The sequence below is a fragment of the Mesoplodon mirus genome (genome assembly GCF_964341445.2).
Source record: "Mesoplodon mirus genome assembly, chromosome: 8".
NCBI lineage: Eukaryota > Metazoa > Chordata > Mammalia > Artiodactyla > Ziphiidae > Mesoplodon > Mesoplodon mirus.
Genome location: NC_138984.1, coordinates 99,876,026 through 99,888,950, shown reverse-complemented (window position 1 = coordinate 99,888,950; position 12,925 = coordinate 99,876,026).

The window sequence follows — 12,925 nt, the reverse complement described above, 5'->3', positions numbered from 1 at the left end:
AGATTAATTAAGCGTTCTTTGAGACCAAAAAGTTTTAAGGTCAACCCCACTTCCAAGCATGCCCCCCCCCAAAAAAAGAAAAGCCTACTGGGATTTTTAAAATTATTTCCCTCCTTAAAAATTACTATAGAGAGCTTACGGAAGAACGCTAATTTGCCCTTTTTGTATTTTAAAAACACTTCTTTGTGATTTCAAGTTATACAATTATAGTTCAATCACAAAATGAGAACAAAAATCTAACAAAAATCTAACAAAAATGTTAGATGACCTTTACAGTATTGTAAAATGACCACATTATTATTTTAGCCCAAGTTTCCATAATGAAAAATATGCTGTCTCTATTGATTAATATTTATTAATAAATAAATTAATAAAAAGAGTTGCTAAACTCTTATTTATAAGGCACTATAGCTGCAAGGGACTCAAAGAATAAGATATTAAACCTGCCTTTAAGGAGCTCATAACCCACAAGAAGAATAAAACAGTACACAAATACACACCATATTAGCATAAGTGCCATAAAACGGGTACAGAATCTGATTGGAATTTGTGGGCAGGGCGATCACATCCACTTATAGGGTAGGAAGGGGTGGTGCAGGAGAGAGACCTCCTGAAAGAAGGAGACTTTTAGGCAAGGTTTGAAGAGAGGGCTCAGATTCAAGAGGCAGAGTATGAAGAATGGCACAATCACTTTGTTCCTAGAGATTTTTTGAAGTATTTCTGAGGGTTACTGCTCCTCGGGAACAAAGAAATCATTAAAGAACCATATATTTAATAGGCAATTCAGTCCATTCTAGACAAGGAACTGTTCAAGATAGATTTACGTATATAATGGTTTAAAACACAGCTAGTTCTCTATTAGGGAAAAGGATATAAAGAAAGATAAGGAGGAAGAACGATTTCACGGTACACAGACACAGGTTTTCACGGAGCACCCATGCTCTCACATCTCCTAAAGCTAGTTTCAAAATTGTGGATACAAATAAAGTTATCCATTCTTGATATTTGCCTCAAGCTCAGTGAAAGTAAGCAAGAGGCTGTTTTAGAGTCTCAGTACATTTGTATAAATTATCAATCAGAAATTCTGCAATAGAACAAGATACTGTTTTGTGGCTAACTATTATTAGTGGAAAACATACATGAATCCAGAGATAGACTAAATCATTCAGATTGGGAGAATTTTTTGTGTGCTAATCAAAAATGATTGTAAAAGTAACTGTTACTTTGGTCTATCCAGCTTTCTTCTAATGAATATTGCTTTATATATATATATATATTTTTAAAGGTTATTTAAAACAAATGAGCCTCATAGCTGTGGGGAACTCCAGTGGGGTGGATATAAAGGATGGAATGTTATGACAATCTTAAACATAAGTAAAAAAATAACTGAAAAAATTATTTTCCAGAATAGGAAAATACCATCCATGTGTTTGTTCCTTCCCCCCCACCTAGCCCCAGTGAGCAAGAGAAACAGAAATGAGACTCCAACTTCAAGTACACAGAACAGCACCATCTGTCCAAGTCTGACCTGAAACCAGACTTTGTACAGATGTTTTCCCTCAAGAAAACCAGTCTGTTGGCAGTACACAGGGAAACAATGAGTCTTTACCCAACAAAAAAGGAAAATAAGATTGCCCTCTGAAAGCTAGACAAATAAACACACAAATTATTAGTCATCTGTGGAAGTAAAACCAAGAGATAGTATTTAACATCTCTCAAAACTCTAATCAAGGCGACCTCAGATACATCTCAGGATGCAGAACTGGAATATGGGCTCTGTTAGGTAAGCAAAGTTCAATGAAGTATTCTTGGAATAGAACAGGGATGATCAAACTGGATCTCTGAAAAGATAACCACCGTACAAGACATTCTAGAAAACAAGGTTCTGAATTCCAAAACCCAAACTTGCTGGTCATGGTGGGGTAGGAATAATTTACAAAGCTTGCTCCCATCTGGGTGAAATATGTCTCACCCATGCTCGCTTCCTGTGCTCGGATTCCTTGCCCACTGTCTGGTTTCATTTTTCATTTGAAGAATCAACGATGTTTTTTAAAAAAGAACTAATGGTGTGATCTTGTTTCTTCCCCAGACCCATCGTAAAAAGACACAACAGCAAGAAAATAAGACAAAGTTATTCCTGAACTGAGAGAGTTCTCAAATCCTCCTTCCTGTGAATAAGAAGGTGCTATTTAAGCCACTGCTGACACCCGGCGACAACAATCCCTGTTAGTTCAGGCAAAGAGGAAAAACTGCCTCTTCTTACAAAGGTATGTGGGAGGACTTCCCTGGTGGTCCAGTGGTTAGGACTTGGGGCTTTCATGGCCATGGTCCGGGTTCAATCCCTGGTCGGGGAACTGAGATCCTGCAAGCCGTGCGCTTCGGCCAAAAAACAAAAAAAAAACAAAAAACAGAGAAAGCTATGTGGGAATTCTCCAGTGGGGTTCATCAACCAGCAAAGCCTTAGAAGCAGTTGTTAAGCTGCCAAACATGTGGGTAATATGTGTAGTAGTATTATTGAATACATGTGTTTACATGTAAGTACATGCATTAAATACAAGTGTTTAATACAGGCCAAATACATATTTAGTGGACATGTATCGAGCATCAGACGCTATCCTAGGCACTTCTGCACCCCTTCATCCACCTCATTCTCACAACTACCCTGTGACATGGGCACGTTAGCCTCATTTCATATGAGGAAACAGGCTTCAGAGACTTGCTCAAAAGCGTTGACTTAGTAGGACCAGAGTTACCACTGGAATCCAAATCGGCTTTGGAGTTTCCTTCCACTGCACCTGCTTTGTGTGTAAGAGACATGGGAGTAGGCCAGTGTTAGTAGGGCACATGTTTCGCGGCTTTCGCCATTTCTCACATACTAATGCTGTAGATAGATAACACAGAATGAGACTTTGTAGTACATCCTGAAAGGAAGGCAGGAGGCTCCTTGCTTGTCTCCAGAAGGCCTCAGGAGGAGGTGAGTGGTGTTCACTCGCTCTCCTTTCCTTTGTAGAGCCACCCCTCCCCGTGTCAAAGCTGCCCTGCTTGAAAGTGGTTGGTCCAAGTGGTTTTATTCTTGGAGAGAGCAGGGAGCAGTCTTGAAGCAGGATCTTATCTCCCTACCCAGAGACTGAACCTAAGTAGCCCGGATGAAAAGCAGGAATCCTCTTTCAAGGAAGCAATAACTGCAAAAATGGGCACAAAGTGTATTATTAGAGACACAGCACAACATGTGGGAAACGGTTTGTTTATTTAAGACAAAAGCAAGGCAGAAATACACACCCAGAGAAGAGGGTGTGTGTCCTGAATGAGAAGCCTGCCAGAGAGGTGATTTAAATCACTAATATGGGGCAGTTCTTCCTGGTCTTTGTTCTCCTCTGGCCAATTAGCCCGCTTCTTTTCCCACATCTGACCTGTCTTTAGGGCCCTCCCCACAATATGCGTGCACATCTTTTTGCCAAGATGGATTCCAGCGTGGAGGCTTACAGGGAGGTTGACAACACCTACTGTGGGATGGCGCTCCCTCCCCTTTTGACCCCAGAGGAGCCTCCCTGCACATGTGCAGTCGGGGAGGTCTCCTTGACCTCAGGAGTGATAGATGTGGTCCCCCTAGCTCTTTACTCCAGCAGAGCTCAGCTCCTGCTATTAACTTTGTCCTTGGCGTGTTTAGGGAAAACAGAGCTCCAATTTACTCTGTTTGACAAGCTCCCCAGCTGCTCAGCCCAGGGGCCCATCTATCTCCTACCTCAGTTTGGATGGGGCTGACCGCAGGGGGAGTCCCTGACTCCAGGGTGGCCAGAGTCCTCCAGGGACTTTGCTAGAGCAATCGGTGCAGACACTGTCTTCTTTGGGGACTGCAATCTGTCACCCCCTGTGAGCCAGCTGTCACACACAGAGGCACCCAACTGGGGCTTTGCAGACAAAGGCGGGAGAGCCCTGACACCCTCATTTGAGACAATGGAGCCCAGCTTCCCAGAAGGGACCTATCATCCCCTCCCTAACTTCTCAGGTAGGTGAGTAGGCACTTTTTCCCCCTTTACAAAGTGGCATTTACCTGGTGAATTAATCATGGCTCAGGGTGAGGTCCTCAGTCTCACAGATTCAGAGATTCCATTCCATCAGAGCCTCATGAAGGAGAATACCTGATTGATAGGGATGGGAACTTTCAATATGATTAAACTCTGAGTAACTTAAATGATGAATTTACAATAAGAGAGCGAACTCTCAATGTATCAAACATTTAAATTGACGTTACCAGCCTGTTTTCTCCCTGTAGACATCGGAAATGAAATTATCAGCAGGTTGCCTGGTGTCCCTCATGGATCTGTAACCCTCTACCCCTCGACAGGGCTTGCTTGTTTACATAACAGCTCCCTAGCCTGAGTCTAGGACTATAAACCTCTTGAGGGCTGGGATTGTGTCTCACTCGTGGTTGGATTCCCCCAAGCCTAAGACAGAGCTCGTCCGTATGGTGACACTCAAAAATGTCCAAACAAATTTCTGTTTCAGTCAGCAAAATAAAGAAATCCCATCACCACTTCTACACCACCTATTTATCAAATGGAAACAGTTCCTGCAATGGTAAAACATGGCTTTGACATTAGCCAGACTACTTCCCAGCAGTTAGAGGAATCCGTGACCCTGCTGTCCACTGAACAAGACTGTGGTAGAGACCACCAAGGCCTCGGGGCTTCCTTCTGTCATCCTCTAGGATGGCCATGCCATTGCCTCAGTCCTGAAGTCTCTGCAGACTTGTTTCTCTCTGCTCTGCATGGGTCCCGATGCCTCACATGAGCCACGGCACACAGGACGCAGGTACTTTGTATATTAACATTTTGTTGTCCAACAAATGGATTCCCTACGACAAATAGGGGACAAAGGCTCACATAAGTTAAGTAGCTTGCAAGCTTCATATTATTGGCTTCTAAATTGCCTAGAATAGCTCGTTCAAGGCTTGCTTTCTACTGTGTTTTAAGAGCATCAACTTTTCCCTTAACTTCAGAAGGGCAGAGAATGTGGCCAAGGATGGGGTTTCACTTTAGGATTCTTTTCTTGGACAGGTCACTTAAATCCTGACACTCATGTTCCCTGTTTGAAAGTACAATAGCAATAACAATACGAATATCTGATGTGTGTACAATACTTTATAGTTTGCAACATATGTTATTTCCAGTGGACCCGTTCAACAACCCTTTGGCTAGGCAGATCAGTGATTGATTCCTAGAGATTACTAGAGGGGTTTGCCCAAAGTCATCTGGCAGGCAAGGGCCCAGGATATTCCTGGTTTTGACTCCCAGCCCCATGCTCTCTCCACCTTCTCGCCCTACCTCTTTCCTTACATGCACTGATAGCAATTAGTTAGGTCTGGAAATATCTTACGATGTATTCCATCCACCACAGAATTTGATGAGGCTACAATGAACTTGTTGTGATCTGTGATTGTTGGGCTCCTCCTGTGTGAAGATCACTAGGCTAGGAGCTGTGGCAAATACCAGGAAAAGTTGACTAAAATGTGCGCTCACCCACCTGGACACCAGTTCCCACGTGCTTTATCCATTGAGCTATAATTTCAAATTGACTCTTTTTTTTTTTTTTTTTTTTTTGCGGTCCGCGGGCCTCTCACTGTTGTGGCCTCTCCCGTTGCGGAGCACAGGCTCCGGACGCGCAGGCTCAGCGGCCATGGCTCATGGGCCCAGCCGCTCCGCGGCATGTGGGATCTTCCCGGACCGGGGCACGAACCCGTATCCCCTGCATCGGCAGGTGGACTCTCAACCACTGTGCCACCAGGGAAGCCCCACAATAAGACATTTTAATGGAACAAGTTGGTGCTAGATTTCATATGGAAAAATAAACATGCAATCCAAGAATAGCAAGGAAAACTCTAAAAGGAAAAGATATAAGGTGACTAGCCCTACAAGACGTCAAAACATACTATAAAACATCTATAATTAGAGCAGTATGCTGCTAGCACTTGAACAAACAAGCCCATTGTCACAGTTTGTCAAGTCTATCATAGAAAAATCAGAAATTAAGTCAAGTACATATGGAACTTTAGTATATGATAAAGGGAGCAACTCAAATCACTAGGGCAAAAAATTGACTTTTTCATAAATGATGCTGGAACAATTGGTTAGCCATTTGGGGAAAGGATAAGATTCAGCTATACCTCACACCATATTCATTTAGATCAATTATCTAAATGTAAACTGAATCCATATAAGTATTAGAAGAAAACTAGGTGAATTTCTCTTTAATCTGCATATAGAGGAAGGCTTGCTAACTATGACTCAAATCCAGATTCACTAAGTGCACTAAAAGAAAAAAGATTGCTAATTTTTAAAAAATATTTACTTATTTGGTTGTGCTGGGTCTTAGTTGCGGCAGGCAGGCTCCTTAGTTGTGGCTTGCTGGCTCTTTAGTCGTGGCATGGGAACTCTTAGTTGTGGCATTCATGTGGGATCTAGTTCCCTGACCAGGGATCAAACCTGGGCTCCCTGCTTTGGGAACGCAGAGTCTTAACCACTGCACCACCAGGGAAGTCCCCTGATAAATTTGATTAAAATAAAAAATAATGATTTTTCATGGCAAATATCACCATAAACAAAGTCATAAGACAATCGACAGACTGGAAGAAAATATTTGCAACATACATTACAGATAAAAGACCAATATGCCAGTATATAAGTAACTTAAAAATTGAGGGGGAGGGCTTCCCTGGTGGCGCAGTGGTTGAGAGTCTGCCTGCTGATGCAGGGGACACGGGTTTGTGCCCCAGTCCGGGAAGATCCCACATGCCGTAGAGCGGCTGGGCCCATGAGCCATGGCCGCTGAGCCTGCACATCCAGAGCCTGTGCTCCACAACGGGAGAGGCAACAACAGTGAGAGGCCCACATACCGAAAAAAAAAAAAAAATTGAGAGGGAAAGAGGGAAAAAACAAACATAAAAACAAAGAAAAACTGGCAAAAGATAAAAGGTAATTCAAAAAATTATATATGAAAATAAGAAATTTTTCAACCTCACTCATAAGAGAAAAGCAAATTAAAACTACACTAAAATACCATTTCTCACCTATCACATTATCAAGTTTTAAAATGACAACCCACTCTGATGGTGAGGAAGTGGATAAACAAGCATCTCATAAATTGTTGGAGGAAATGTAAACTAGTACAACCTTTGTAAAGGGTAATTTGGCAGTATCTAACAAAACTACCCATGCACTTACTTTTTGAATTAGCAATCCCATTTCTAGGAATTTACCCTGAAGATATACCGGACAATAAGAAAATACATTGCGTGATGTTTATTATCAAAGCATTGTTTGCAGTTGCAGAATATTTTCAACAATCCAAATGCCACACTTTGTTTTAGTCTGCTCTGGCTACCATAACAAAATACCATAAACTGGGTGGCTTAAACAACAGAAATTTATTTCTCACAGTTTTGAAGGTTGGGAGGTCCATGATCATGGTGCCAGCAGATTTGATGTCTAGTGAAGGTCCCTTCCTGGCTTTCAGACAGCTGCCTTCTCTCTGGCTCACCTATCTTTTCCCCTGTACAAACTCATGGAGAGAGAGCTCTTGTGTCTCTTCCTCTTCTTATAAGAGCACTAATCCCATGAAAGGGGTTCTACCCTCATCCAAATCTAATCATCTCCCAAGGCACATCCCCTAACCCCAACCCCCTAACCCTAATGGGGGTTAGGACTTCAACACAGGAATTTTGAGAGGACACAAACATTCAGTCCATAATAACAGCAGCTACATAAACAATGGTACATTCCCACAATGGAAGTTGTTTAAAAAAAAAAAAAACAGGACAGAGGATTTGGTTCATTCTTTTGTTTCTGCTTGTTTGTTTTTTATATTCCACATATGAGTGAAATGATTTGGTATTTTTCTTTCTGGTGCTGGTTAGCTGAGGAAAAGGGGTGTGGAGGAAGGTGAAATGGGTAAAGGGGATCAACTGTGTGGTGACAGATGGAAACTAAATTTCTGGTGGTGAGCAGAGAAGTAGAAATATGTTGCATACCTGAAACTTAGCATTATAAACCAATGTTACCTCAATAAAAAATAAAATTTTAAAATTTTTTTGAAAGAGGAAAATCTCTATGAATTGATATGATTTCCAGAATTTACTGTTAAGTTTAACAAAGACAAAAAAAGCAAAGTGCAAAAAGTTATCTAGAGGGACTTCCCTGGTGGTCCAGTGGTTAAGAATCTGTCTTGCAATGCAGGGGACACTGGTTCGATCCCTGGTCAGGGAACTAAGATTCCACATGCCATGGGGCAACTAAGCCTGCACATTACAACTAGATAGCCTACATGCTGCAACTACAGAGCCCATGCGCTGTGGAGTCCACACACCACAACTACAGAGCCCATGTGCTCTGGAGCCCATGTGCCACAACTACAGAGAAGCCCACGCACTACAACGAAAGATCCTGCATGCCACAACTAAGCCAATAAATAAATAAATAAACTTTTTAAAAATGGTTATCTACAGTATACTACCTATTGTGTAAGAAAGAAGAAATAAAAATAAAGAAGGAAAAAATAAGAATATACATGTGTCTACTCACTTGAGCATAAAGAAACACAGACAAGATAAACTATAAGCTAAGACTGGATACCTATGGAGCATGTCAGGAAATGGATGGAAAAGACAGAGGAAATATGGGTGGGAGAAAGACACTTATCTGAATATAATTTATCGTACAATCCAGGCTTTTGGAACCATGTTAGTGTTTCACATACTCAAAAAAGGAAAATAAGTAAAATAATCAAGTAAGGGGAAAATTTAATAAAACTAAAATTTAACCCAGTCCCTCCCCCCAAATGAACCAAACTGCATATCAAATGAATAACATAAACACACTGAAGGGAGATCGGGAAAAGAACCCAGGTAACATTTGAACACAGTATTAGGACTACATGTCCTCAGGCTAAAACCCCAAAACATCCCTAAACAAGCACTGAACTCTAATTAGTAGGCTTATTTTTCACAGAGGCAAAAATTAACACCTCTAAAACTACTTTATGTACATTCTAGGACTGAGTAAATAAAAAATATATTGTGTAAATGGGAGCCAGCTTTCTGTCAGAGAAGGGAGCTGTAAGTATGAAAGGAAAGATCAAATAAACCCTGTGCCTTGAACTGAAATTACAGATGTCAATGTGAACTCATGGGGAGATAGATGACAGATAGATTAGATAGGTAGATAGATACATAGATACATAGATACATAGATACATAGATAGGAGAGAAGGGAGGGAGGGAGGAATGGAGGAAGGAAGGGAGATATTAGATGAATATTAAAATGGATATAGCTGTATGAAGGTGTATATATATACTCATATAATGCTACTTCTAGCACAGATCTAGTTCTCAATAATGCCTTTTCCAGGCTCTCTATTTCATTCTAACTGGTGTATTTTCCTGTTCCTGTGCCTACAGCACTCTTCTTGTAAATTATCACATTAATGTTTTTGTTTATTTTTTAATTGAAGTATATTTGATTTACAGTGTTGTTAGTTTCTGGTGTACAGCAAAGTGACTCAGTTATATATATATATATATATATATATATGCATACACACACACAAACATATACATATATTTTTTTTCAGCTTCTTTTCCATTATAGGTTATTATAAGATATTGAATATAGTTCCCTGTGCTATACAGTAGGGAACCTTGTTGTTTATCTATTTTTCCTTTTTTTTAGATTTTTTTGATGTGGACCATTTTTAAAGCCTTTATTGAATTTGTTACAATATTGCTTCTGTTTTATGTTTTGGTTTTGTGGCCACAAGACATGTGGGATCTTAGCTCCCCAACCAGGGATCAAACCCACAACCCCTGCATTGGAAGGCATAGTCTTAACCACTGGACAATCAGGGAAGTCCCTGTTTATCTATTTTATACATAGTAGTGTGTATCTGTTAATTCCAAGATACTAATTTATTCCTTCCCCGTCTTTCCCCTTTGGTAACCATAAATTTGTTTTCAATGTCTGTGAATCCGTTTCTGTTTTGTAAATAAGTTCATTTGTATCATTTTTTAAAGATCCCACATATAAGTAATGTATGTATTTATCCTTCTCTTACTTACTTCACTTGGTATGATAATCTCTAGTTGCATCCATGTTGCTGCCAATGGCATTATTTCATTCTTTTTTATGGCTGATTCCAGTATTCCAGTGTGTATATATACCACATCTTCTTTATCTATTAATCTGTCGATGGACATTTAGGTTGTTTCCATGTCCTGGCTACTGTAAAGAGTGCTGCTATGAACATAGGGGTGCATATATCTTTTCAAATTATAGTTTGTTCAGGTATATGCCTAGGAGTGGAATTGCTGGGTCATATGGCAACTCTATTTTTAGTTTTTTGAGGAACCTCCATACTGTTTTCCATAGTGGCTGTATCAATCTACATTCCCACCAAAAGGGTAGGAGGGTTCCCTTTTCTCCACACCCTCTCCAGCATTTATTATTTGTAGACATTTTGATGACAGCCATTCTGATGGGTGTATGGTCATACCTCATTGTAGTTTTGAGTTGCATTTCTCTAATAATCAGCAATATCGAGCATCCTTTCATACGTTTGTTGGCAATCTGTATATCTTCTTTGGAGAAATGTCTATTTAGGTCTTCTGCCCATTTTTTGATTCAGTCTTTTTTTTCATATTGAGCTGTATGAGCTGTTTTGTGTTATTTTTTATAGTTATTTTACAATTAGTTTGTAAATTCCCTTGAAAAACCTGGTAAAGAATTTGATTTAAAACAGACTTAATTTACAAATTAATATAGGCAGAATTGATATCTTTCAGCAAACTAACCCTAAGCATTTCTAATTTCTTATGCTATTATAAACAGTACTTTTGCTTCAATTTCCAACTGATTGCTAGTTCATAAAAATGTAATTGAGTTTTTATATGTTGAAATATACTGCAACCATGCTAAACTCACTCATTTGTACTACAGAAAATTTTTCTGTAGATTCCATGAGATTTTTACACAGATAATCAAGTCACCTGCAAATAAAGATAGGTTTATCCCTTCCTTTCTAGCCTGTATGACTTTTTTCTTCTTACCTTATTATACTGGCTAGTCTCCAGTACAGTGTCAAATAAAAGTAGTGAGAGTGGACATACTTGCTTTGTCCCTGACCTTAGTGGGAAAGCATTGTCTTTCAACATTAAGTATGCTGTTAACTGTAGGTTTTTTGTAGCTGTCCTGTATCAGTTTGAGAAAGTTTTCATCTATTCTTGGTTTCCTGGGTTTTATCATGAAAGGAGATTGGATTTTGTCAAATGTTTTCTTTTTATTTATTGAGATGATCAGATGGTTTTTCAACATGAGGAATGATATTGATTGATTTTCAAATGTTAAAACAACCTGCAATCTTCAGGTAAAATCCACTTAACCATCATGTATTATTCTTATTACAGATTTTCAGATTCAATTTGTTAAAATTTTAAGAAAATTTTACATCTATATTTATGAGGGATAAATAGTTTTCTTTTCCTGAACTGTCTTTGTCTGCTTTCATTATCAGAGTAATGCTCTCTTCATAGAAGTATTTTTAGGGGGAAGGAATACGTACAGTTTTTCATAATATTCACTTGCTATCCTTTTAATATCTGTGGGATTTGTAGCAATGTCATCTCTTTCATTCCCGATATTGGTATTTTGTGTCATTTTCTGATCAGTCTGGCTAAAAGTTTATCAATTTTACTTTTCAAAGAACCAGTTTTCAGTTTTTGTTGGTTTTCTATATTGTTTTGTTTCTATCCATTGACTTTCTGTTTTGATTTTATCTCCTTTTGCTTGCTTTGTATTTTATTTGCTCTTCTTTTTGTAGTTTCTTAAACTGGAAGCTGAGGTCAATGATTTCAGATCTTCCTTCTTTTAAAAAATATTTATTACTTTTTTTTTTTTGGCTGAATCGGGTCTTACTTGCGGCACACAGAATCTTCATTGCAGCATGTGGCATCTTGTGTTACGGCACCCAGGCTCTTCACTGTGGCATGTGTGCTTCTTTCTAGTTGTGGCACACAGGCTTCTCTCTAGTTGCGGTGCATGGACTTCTCTCTAGTTGTGGTGTGCGGGATTTCTCACTCTACTTGTGGCGTGCAGGCTCCAGGACGCATGGGCTCTGTAGTTGTGGTGCGTGGGCTTCATAGTGTGTGGGCTCTGTAGTTTGTGGCACACCGGCGCTCTAGTTGTGTCACGTAGGCTTAGTTGCCCCACGGCATGTGGGATCTTAGTTCCCTGACCAGGGATCAAACCCACATGCCCTACATTGGAAGGTGGACTTTTTACCACTGAACCACCAGGGAAGTCCCAGACCTTTCTTATTTACTAATATAATTTAATGCTATATATTTCTCTCTAAGTACCACTGCTTGCATTCCCCAAATTTGGTATGTTGGTTTTTCCTTTTTTAACATCTTTATTGGAGTATAGTTGCTTTACAGTACAGTGTTGTGTTAGTTTCTGCTGTATAACAAAATGAATCAGCTATATGTATACATATATTCCCATATCCCCTCCCTCTTGCATCTCCCTCCCACCCTCCCTAACCCACCCCTCTAGGTGGTCACAAAGCACCGAGCTGATCTCCCTGTGCTATGCAGCTGCTTCCCACTAACTATCTATTTTACATTTGGTAGAGTATACATGTTAATGACACTCCTTCATTTTGTCCCAGCTTACCCTCCCCCCCGTCTCCTCAAGTCCATTCTCTACATCTGCGTCTTTATTCCTGTCCTGCCCCTAGGTTCATCAGAACAGTTTTTTATTTTTTTTAAGATTCCATATATATGTGTTAGCATATGGTATTTGTTCTTCTTCTGACTTACTTCACTCTGGATGACAGACTCTAGGTCCATCCACCTCACTTCAAATAACAATTTCGTTTC